The 9,613-nt window shown below is 46.0% G+C and overlaps 1 protein-coding gene across 1 annotated transcript in view; it reads left to right on the forward strand.

Annotated features, from left to right (window-relative positions):
* The window catches only part of TMEM248 (transmembrane protein 248), a 42,113-nt gene that overhangs the window by 1,420 nt on the left and 31,080 nt on the right, over window positions 1–9,613 (forward strand). The window lies entirely within an intron of this gene.

The following is a 9,613-nucleotide window of genomic DNA, read 5'->3' on the forward strand; positions in this document are numbered from 1 at the left end:
TTTTTTTTTTGAGGCGGAGTCTCACTCTTCTCTCCCAGACTGGGATGCAGTGGCGGGATCTCTGCTCACTGCAACCTCCACCTCCCGGGTTCAAGCGATTCTCCTGCCTCAGCCCCCCTAGTAGCTGGGATTACAGGCTTGAGCCACCACGCCCAGCCAATTTTTATATTTTCAGTAAAAATGGGGTTTCACCGTGTTGGCCAGGCTGGTCTCAAATTCCTGACTCAGGTGATCCATCCACCTCGGCCTCCCAAAGTGCTGGGATTGCAGGCATGAACCAGTGTGCCCGGCCTAAGTGCAAATATATTAATAGTTTCTGCCTGCAAGGAACATTCTTAGAGGAGGCAATAGGCTGGAAGATGTGCCGCGATGGAGTTGCCATAGTGGTATACCAGCTGTTAGGAATTTTGTTATGGTTACTATTAAACGTTTTTTCTTTTTTTTATTTTTATTTTTGGAGGAGTCTTGCTCTGTCGCCCAAGCCGGAGTGCAGTGGCGCAATCTTGGCTCACTGCAACCTCTGCATCTCAGGTTTAAGTAATTACCCTGCCTCATCCTCCTGAATAGCCAGGATTACAGGCACCCGCCATCACACCAGGCTAATTTTTTCTATTTTTGGTAGAGGTGGGGTTTCACTATGTTAGCCAGGCTGGTCTCAAATTCAGGTGATCCATCCGCCCTGGCCTCCCAAAGTGCTGGGTTTTTCTCGTGTGTGCCACTTCACTCGGCCTGAAACTCATAAAGGAAATGATGTTTGAGGTGGATCTAAAAAGATTGGGAGGATTTGGGCTACTTAGAATTAGCTGGAAAATGAAAAATCTAGGACCAGTTGGTGGACAAACACCCAGGCTAGGTATCTGCGCAATCAGTGACTAGAAGTACTGGCCTAGGCAGCTGGGAAGGGTTAAATGCTTTTCTAAGAAAGAAAAGCATAAGCTATCCAGTCCACCTTCTGGTAGATTTTTGTTTTGTTTTTGTTTTTGTTTTGAGATGGAGTCTTCCTCTGTTGCTTAGGCTGGAGTACAGTGGCGCAATCAGCAACCTCCGCATCCTGGGTTCAAGCAATTCCTCAGCCTCCTGAATAGCTGGGACTACAGGTGCGTGCCCGGGTAATTATGCCTGGGTAATTTTTATATTTTTATTGAATATGGGGCTTCACCATGTTGGCCAGGCTGGTCTCAAACTCTTGGCATCAAGTGATCCACCCACCTTCGCCTCCTAAAGTGCTGGGATTACAGGCATGAGCCACTAGGCCCAGCCTTTGGTTTCTAAAGAATCGTTTTCATTTAATGGGTTTGTCTTGTTCTGTAGAAAGCCGGTGGCATAAAACAGTGCCTAACTTACTTTATTAGGGACAGTGAAAAAGATGCTGATTGTCATTCCTGTCTGGTATTGACAATCAGGAAATTAAATTTGATGTCTGCGAGTTGTTTCAGTGCCTGTATTTAGTTTGCAGGAGCACAGCTCTAGTCTGGTCTCTGCAGCTCTGGCTACAGCCAAAGGATAAATGGCAAGCCCTTCAGTCCCCTCCAGAGGGCTTTTAGTGACATCTGTTCCATGTCACAGAGATGGTGTGTTTCCCTTGCCCAATACTGAAGAACCTTTGAAGCTATTCAAACAGGATTGCATGTAATTGCTCTAGATTTTATGACTAATCTGAGGACCTCACTGGCCTCAGCCTTAGCCTTTATTTTATTTTATTTATTGATTTTTGGAGATGGAGTCCTCTCTGTCACCTGGGCTGTAGTACAGTGGCACAATCCCAATTCACTGCAGCCACCCCTCCCAGGTTCAAGTGTTTCTCCTGCCTCAGCCTCTTGAGTAGCTGGGATAACAAGCACCCACCACCATGCCCAGCTAATATTTGAATTTTTAGTAGAGACGGGGGTTTCACCACTTTGGTCAGGCTGGTCTTGAACTCCTGACCTCAGGTGATCCACCCACCTCGACCTCCCAAAGTGCTGGGATTACAGGCATGAGCCACCATACAAGGCCTTATTTTTTAATTTAAAATATATATATATATTATTACAAGACAAGAGTCCTGCTCTGTTGTCCTGACTGGAGTGCAGTGGGTGATTACAGCTCACTGCACCTTCGACCTCTTGGGCTCAAGTTATACTCCTGCCTCAGTCTCCTGAGTAGCTGGGAGCACAGGTGTGCACCACCACACCTGGCATTTTGATTTTTTTGTTGCTCAGGCTTCTCTCGAACTCTTGGGTTCAAGTGATCCTCCTGTCTTGGCCTCTCAGAATGCTGGGATTAAAGATGTGAGCCACCAAAAAATAACTGTTTAACTATATTCACCACACCATGCAATAAAATGCAAAAAAGAAAAAATATGTTCCTTTTGTCTAACAGACTTTGTACCCTTTGACCATCATCTCCCTGTGCCCTGCTCCCCGCTTCTGTAACCATGGTTCTGCTCTCTGCTGCAGAGTTCCATTGTCTTTTAGATTCCACATGTAAGTGGAATCCTATATTGTGCTTCTGTGCCTGGCTTATTTCTCTAGTATAACATTCATCGCTTCTGTCCATGTTGTTGCAAATGACAGAATTTTTCTTGTTTAAGGGTGAATAGTATTCTATTGTGTATATTTACCACATTCTGTTGATCTCTTCATGTGTTAATGGCCACTTAGCTTGATTCCATAACTTGGGTATTGCAAATAGTGCTGCAGTGAACTACAGACCTTTCTTTGACAATCTGATTTCAGTTTTGAGGGATAAATATTCAGCAGTGGGATTGCTGGATCATAAAGTAATTCTAGTTTCCAAAAACTAAAACTAGATCTCAAAATCAAAGGACAATAAAGATTTTAAGCTTCAAAAAAGTTGGTCTCTTAAGTGTGCCTTTGTTAAAGTCAGTGACTAAAATACGCTTTCTATATCTATGGCATGTGAGATTGGTTTTTTCCCCCTCCAGTTTGGTATTTGACTTGAAACCATCTTATCAGCCTTGCCATTGTGATTATGACATGGCTTTTGGGGTTAGATGAATTAAGTCAGAATCCATTTCTGACATTTATTTGCAGTGTGACCTAGTACAAATTAGTTTACCCCATTTGATTCTGTTTTCTCATCTGTGAAATGGGAATAGTAGTGTCTATCTGGCAGTATTGCAAGGATTAAAAACTATGATGTTATGTGAGGCACGTGGCACGGTGCCTGGAAGTGGCATGTTCTAAGTGGTAGCTGCTAAGAATGCCCTCTTCCCTCTCTTTTGTCCTTCTCATTTGGTTTTTGCCTGTATCTAGTGAAAGGGGTTTTGCTTACATCACTATTGATGTCTTCATTGCAAAATTATATGGATGCTTTTCTGCCTTTATCCCATTTGATGGGATTGACTTGTTTTCTTTCCTTTTTATTTTTATCATTACTATTTTTTGAGATGGAGTTTCGCTCTTGTTGCCTAGGCTGGAGTGCAATGGTGTGATCTCAGCTCACCACAACCTCCACCTCCCAGATTCAAGTGATTCTCCTGCCTCAGCGTCCTGAATAGCTGGGATTACGGGCATGTGCCACCATGCCCAGTTAATTTTGTATTTTTAGTAGAGATGTGGTTTCTCCATGTCGGTCAGGCTGGTTTCGAACTCCCGACCTCAGGTGATTCGCCTGCCTTGGCCTCCTACTAAAAGTGCTGGGATTACAGGCATGAGTCACTGTGCCCTGCCAGATTGACTCAATTATTCAAACCTATACCATTTATTGGACCACAGAAGAACTTAATGGTTAATGCATGATCTCTGGAGGCCAACTGGATTTGAATCCAGGTTCACTTCCCTTGGGATCATGGGCATATTAGCTGACTTCTATATGCCTTAATTTCCCCATCTGTAAAACAGATATTGTAAGGATCATACATAATAGGTGTAAGACTCTTAAAGCTGTGCCTTTCTCAAAAAATAGGCAGCGATGGTAGACATTATTATTGTTAAGCACCTTGCTGGTATCAGGCACTGTCCAAGGTAGGAGGAGTGCAGAAGCAACGTCATGGAAATAAGAGACAATTGTTTTTTGTTTGTTTGTTTGTTTTAAGGCAGAGGCTTGTTCTGTCGCCAGGGGACAGGCAAGAGTGCAGTGGCATGATCTCCGCTCACTGTAATCTCTGCCTCCCCCGGTTCAAGCAATTCTCCTGCCTCAGCCTCCTGAGTAGCTGGGACTACAGGTGCGTGCCACCACGCCCAGCTAATTTTTAGTAGAGACCAGGTTTTACCATGTTGGCCAGGATGGTCTCAATCTTTTGACCTTGTGATCCACTGGCCTTGGCCTCCCAAAGTGCTGGGATTACAGGCGTGAACCACCGCGCCTGGCCTTTTTTTTTTTTTGAGACGGAGTTTCGCTCTTGTTACCCAGGCTGGAGTGCAATGGCATGATCTTGGCTCACCGCAACCTCCGCCTCCTGGGTTCAGGCAATTCTCCTGCCTCAGCCGGGACTACAGGCACGCGCCACCATGCCCAGCTAATTTTTTTGTATTTTTAGTAGAGATGGGGTTTCACCATGTTGACCAGGATGGTCTCGATCTCTTGACCTCGTGATCCACCCGCCTCGGCCTCCCAAAGTGCTGGGATTACAGGCTTGAGCCACCGCGCCCGGCCTTTTTTTTTTTTTTTAAGATGGAGTCTTGCTCTGTCACCCAGGCTGGAGTGTAGTGGCACAATCTTGCCCATTGCCACCTCTGCCTCCGAGGTTCAAACAGTTCTCCTGCCTCAGCCTCCAGAGTAGCTGGGATCATAGGCGTGCACCACCATGCCCAGCTAACTTTTGTATTTTTAGTAGAGATGGGGTTTCACTACTTTGGTCTCGAACTACTAGCCTCAGGTGATCCAGAACTCCTGCCTCGGCCTCCAAAAGTGCTGGGATTACAGGTGTGAGCACCTGGCCCAGATAACAATTCAGTTTGGCTGAGGAAGGCAGTGTCAGTGGGGATGGAGTGAGAGCTGCTTTTGAGAGACACTTAAAACGTGGAAACGATAGGACTTGGTAACTGGTTGTAGGAGAGCAAGAGTGTCAAGGATGACTGGCAGGAGCTGGGCGCAGCGGCTCCCATCTGTAATCCCAGCATTTGGGAGGCTGACGTGGGAGAATTGCTTGAGCCCACGAGTTCGAGTCCAGCCTGGGCAATGTGGCAAAATCTCATCTCTACAAAAAATACAAAAATTAGGTGGGAGTGGTGGCATGCGCTTGTAGTCCCAGCTACTTGGAAGGCTGAAGTGGGAGGACCAGTTGTGCCTGGGAAGTGAAGGCTGCCATGTTCATACCACTGCATTCCAGCCTGGGCTCCAGAGCCAAACCCCGTCTCAAAAAGAATGACTGTCAGGGATCAGTAGGTAATGACTGTGTGTTTCCTTATGGGGAGGAGCCAGTTTGATGCCTCGGGTAAATTTTGGGCTGGTTGGTCTTTGGGTCATCCAAGGAGAGAGCTCCAGTAGGTGGACGTTTGGATCTGGAGGTGAGTAGATACATAAAATAGGTGTGAGTGAGTGTGTCCCCCTTGAGCAGAAGCCCTAGCTGCAACTTGGGAACACCAGCTTTTGAAGGAGCCTGAGAGGAAAGGGGTGGCCAGATGAATGTGAAGAAAACCAGGAGTGGAAGCTGGGAGAGAATCCACCCTCCCTGTGTCAGATGCTGCAGCAGCATGAGTTAGGACTGGAGTTCACCCTTTGGATTTAGCATCCCAGAGATTACTGGAGACCTTTAAGTTTTCCTGTGTCTTCGCTTCTCACTTGTCTCTCTGAAGGTTCATTCTGCCTACAGTCCTTTGCAGTGAAGCAGGAAGGTGGTTTCTGCGCAGTGCTTGGGGCAGCTGGGCGCTGGAGCTTGCAAAGGGCTACTTTGATATCAGCAAGTGTCTTTAGCTCTATATATTGGATAATCTGGATTGAGTTGATGACTTGTTTATTAGGCTAAGGGTCTGTAACCCCCAGCCTTAAAGCTCTTTGTGGGTCTCAGACATCACAGGATATTTGAGAGATGCTACTTTCTGCTTTGTGAAGGTGAGTTTCTGTCATTCTCTCTTAGCACGAGTCTGATATATTTCCTTTGGTCGGCATAGAGAGCGGGGTTGCTTCTCCCATCCTCCCTTCCTCACCTTTCAGAAACTTCCCATTTAACCTAAGGTAGAAAATCTCCTTTAAGATGAATGGTGGGCCTGGTGTGGTGGCTCACGCCTAGAATCTCAGCACTTTGGGAGGCCGAGGCAGGTAGATCACTTGAAGTCAGGAGTTTGAGACCAGCCTGGCCAACATGGTAAAACCCTGTCTCTACTAAAAATATTAGCCAGGTGTGGTGGCAGATGCTTATAGTCTCAGGTATTCAGGAGGCTGAGGCTTAAGAATTGCTTGAATCTAGGAGGTAGAGGTTGCAGTGAGCTGAGATCGAGCCACTGCACACCAGCCTGGATGATGGTATGAGACAACATCTCAGAAAAAAAAAAAAAGATGAATGATGGTTTTGTTCTTCACGCAAAGTGAACTTTGTGATCACTAAACTACCATCTGAGTTCACAGGTAGTTTAGTGCACCTGTGCACTTAAAAATAAGTTAGGTAAGGCGGGGCGCGGTGGCTCACGCCTGTAATCCCAGCACTTTGGGAGGCCGAGGCGGGTGGATCACGAGGTCAAGAGATCGAGACCATCCTGGTCAACATGGTGAAACCCCGTCTCTACTAAAACTACAAAAAATTAGCTGGGCATGGTGGCGCGTGCCTGTAATCCCAGCTACTCAGGAGGCTGAGGCAGGAGAATTGCCTGAACCCAGGAGGCGGAGGTTGCGGTGAGCTGAGATCGCGCCATTGCACTCCAGCCTGGGTAACAAGAGTGAAACTCCGTCTCAAAAAAAAAAAAATAATAAGTTAGGTAAAATAATGAAACTATTTAGAAAATATTACGCGGTAATACAGAATCCCTCTCTAAATCAGAGATTCTAATGTAAAACTATAGCAAATCTAGTTTAAAACTATAATAAAGCTAGTTTAAAACTTGGGCAAGTAGCCATGTGGCATACATATACGTGGACTTTGGAGACAGGAAGAAATTGTGAAAGGCTTCCTGTGTCTGGCATAATGAATGTAATTTACTTCCTTTCTGATGAAATGTTATTATCAAGTTGCAAAATTACTCTTGTTTTTTTTTTTTTTTTTTTTTTTTTTCACCATGTTGCTTGCCAGGCTGGATAGCAGTGGCTTGATCATAGCTTCTATAGCTTTGACTTCTTGGGCTGAGGCAGTCCTCCCACCTCAGACTCCCAAGTAGCTGGGCCATTGGTGTGCACCACCATGCATAGCTAATTTATTAAAAAATTATTTTTTGTAGAGACAAGGGCTGGTTGTGTTGACCAGGCTGGTCTTGAACTCCGGGCCTTAGGCAGTCCTTCCACCTCAGCCTCCCAAAGTGCTGAGATTACAGGTGTGAGTTACTGTGCCTGGCCAGAAGGCCTTCCTCCGTTACTATTTCCTTTCCTCCCCTTATATTAGGTTGGTACAAAAGTAATTGTGGCCATTGTGTCTTGGTGAAAACTGATTCTTTTTGCACCAACCCAGTTAACTGTGTTTTTGTTAACTCATTTAATAAAAAGTCAGCATCTCCTCCCCCACCCCGTCCCTTTGACCTGAACCAGTAGTATTTTGAAAGTTTCTAACACAGGCTTCTCCTACCTACCTTTAAGGAACTTGCGTTCTTGCAACCTGTGCGTTGCTTGAGATATCATTAGGGTAAACTTGGTATTGCCTTTTGCTTACCTAAAGCGCCATCTGATGTTTACTTGTTGCCTCAGTTTTCCCATCCCTGTTCTTATCACCTGAGAACTTTGTTTTTTTTTTTTTTTTTTTGAGACGGAGTTTCGCTCTTGTTACCCAGGCTGGAGTGCAATGGCGCGATCTCGGCTCACCGCAACCTCCGCCTCCTGAGTTCAGGCAATTCTCCTGCCTCAGCCTCCTGAGTAGCTGGGATTACAGGCACGCGCCACCATGCCCAGCTAATTTTTTGTATTTTTAGTAGAGACGGGGTTTCACCATGTTGACCAGGATGGTCTCGATCTCTTGACCTCATGATCCACCCGCCTCGGCCTCCCAAAGTGCTGGAATCACAGGCGGGAGCCACCGCGTCCGGCCTACAACTTTTTTTTTTTTTTTTGGGAGACAGAGCCTCACTCTGTTGCCCAGGCTGGAGTGCAGTGGCGAAATCTTGGCTCACTGCAACCTCTGCCTCTTAGGTTCAAGTGATTCTCCTGCCTCAGCCTCACGAGTAGCTGGGATTACAGGAATGTACCAGCACGCCTGGCTAATTTTTCTATTTTTAGTAGAGTTAGTGTTTCGCCGTGTTGGCTAGGCTGGTCTTGAACTCCTGACCTGAGGTGATCTGCCCGCCTCAGCTTCTCACAGTGCTGGGATTATAGCCATGAGCCACTGTGCCCAGCCGAGAACTTTTTAAAGAACAGACGGTAACAGAGATCTGTCCTTCTCTTGTTCTTAAGACTTGTTCTGCTCTCAGCAAAGCTGGCTGATAACTTCTTCCTTCTTGAATTTCTTCTCCCCTGCCTTGCCGGATACCTCCCCATCCTGGGCACACTTTCGCCTCATGGCCACCCCTAACTCCCCGCCCCGTGTCATCCACTGGCCTGTCATCCTCTACCCTAAAGGAGGAGCCCCTGCTTCTCTGGGGAACACTCAGCAGTGCCTGCCGCAGGACCACATAGTGCCCAGTTATCTGGAGAAGCCACCTCTAAATGTTCTTTCTCATTTTGCTCTTTGGTTTCTCACAGAGCCCTCTAATACAGATCCCTGCAAATTAAGGATTACCTTTCTTAGCTCCAGAATAGATCAGAGGACAGTCCTGTTTTCTATTTTCTTTTGTCTAGGTTAAGAAATTATTCTTAAGTTCCTGTTTTTTTCTACTCATTGCCTTGATTAATGAAGAAAATGAATGGAATTAAAGTTTCATGAAGTTTTATTCTAACTACTAGACCATCAGGATCCATTGAGGATTATTTGTGTTTGTAAGTTTTATTATTAAAAATTGTTGGAGCTAGGCATGGTGGCTCACGCGTGTAATCTCAGCACTTTGGGAGGCTGAGGTGAGTGGATCACTTGAGGTTAGGAGTTTAAGACCAGCCTGGCATGGCAAAACCCTACCTCAACTAAAAATTACAAAAAGTTAGCCAGGTATGGTGGCGTACACCTGTAATCCCAGCTAATCGGGACACTTAGGCAGCAGAATCACTTGAACCTGGGAGGTGTAGGTTGCAGTAAGCTGAGATCGTGCCACTGAACTCCAGCCTGGGCAACAGAGTGAGACCCTATCTCAAAAAAGAAAATTATTAGTGCTAGGCACAGTGATCCTGTAATGCCAGCACCTTAGGAGGCTGAAGCTGGAGAATTGCCTGAGCCCAGGAGTTTGAGGCCAGCCTGGGCAACATAGTGAGACCTCAACTTTACTAAAAAAAAAAAAAAATTAGCCAAGTTTGGTGGCTTATGCCTGTGGTCCCAGCTACTTGGTGGGCTGAAGTGGGTGGATCACTTGATCCTGTGAGGTCAAGGCTGCAGTGAGCTATGATCACGTCACTGCATTCCAGCCTGGGCAACAGAGCAAGACCCTGTCTCAAAAAAATAATTATT

The sequence above is a fragment of the Sapajus apella genome, unplaced genomic scaffold, assembly GCF_009761245.1.
Source record: "Sapajus apella isolate SASKATOON/1434 unplaced genomic scaffold, GSC_monkey_1.0 scaffold146, whole genome shotgun sequence".
In the NCBI taxonomy this organism is placed as follows: Eukaryota; Metazoa; Chordata; class Mammalia; order Primates; family Cebidae; genus Sapajus; species Sapajus apella.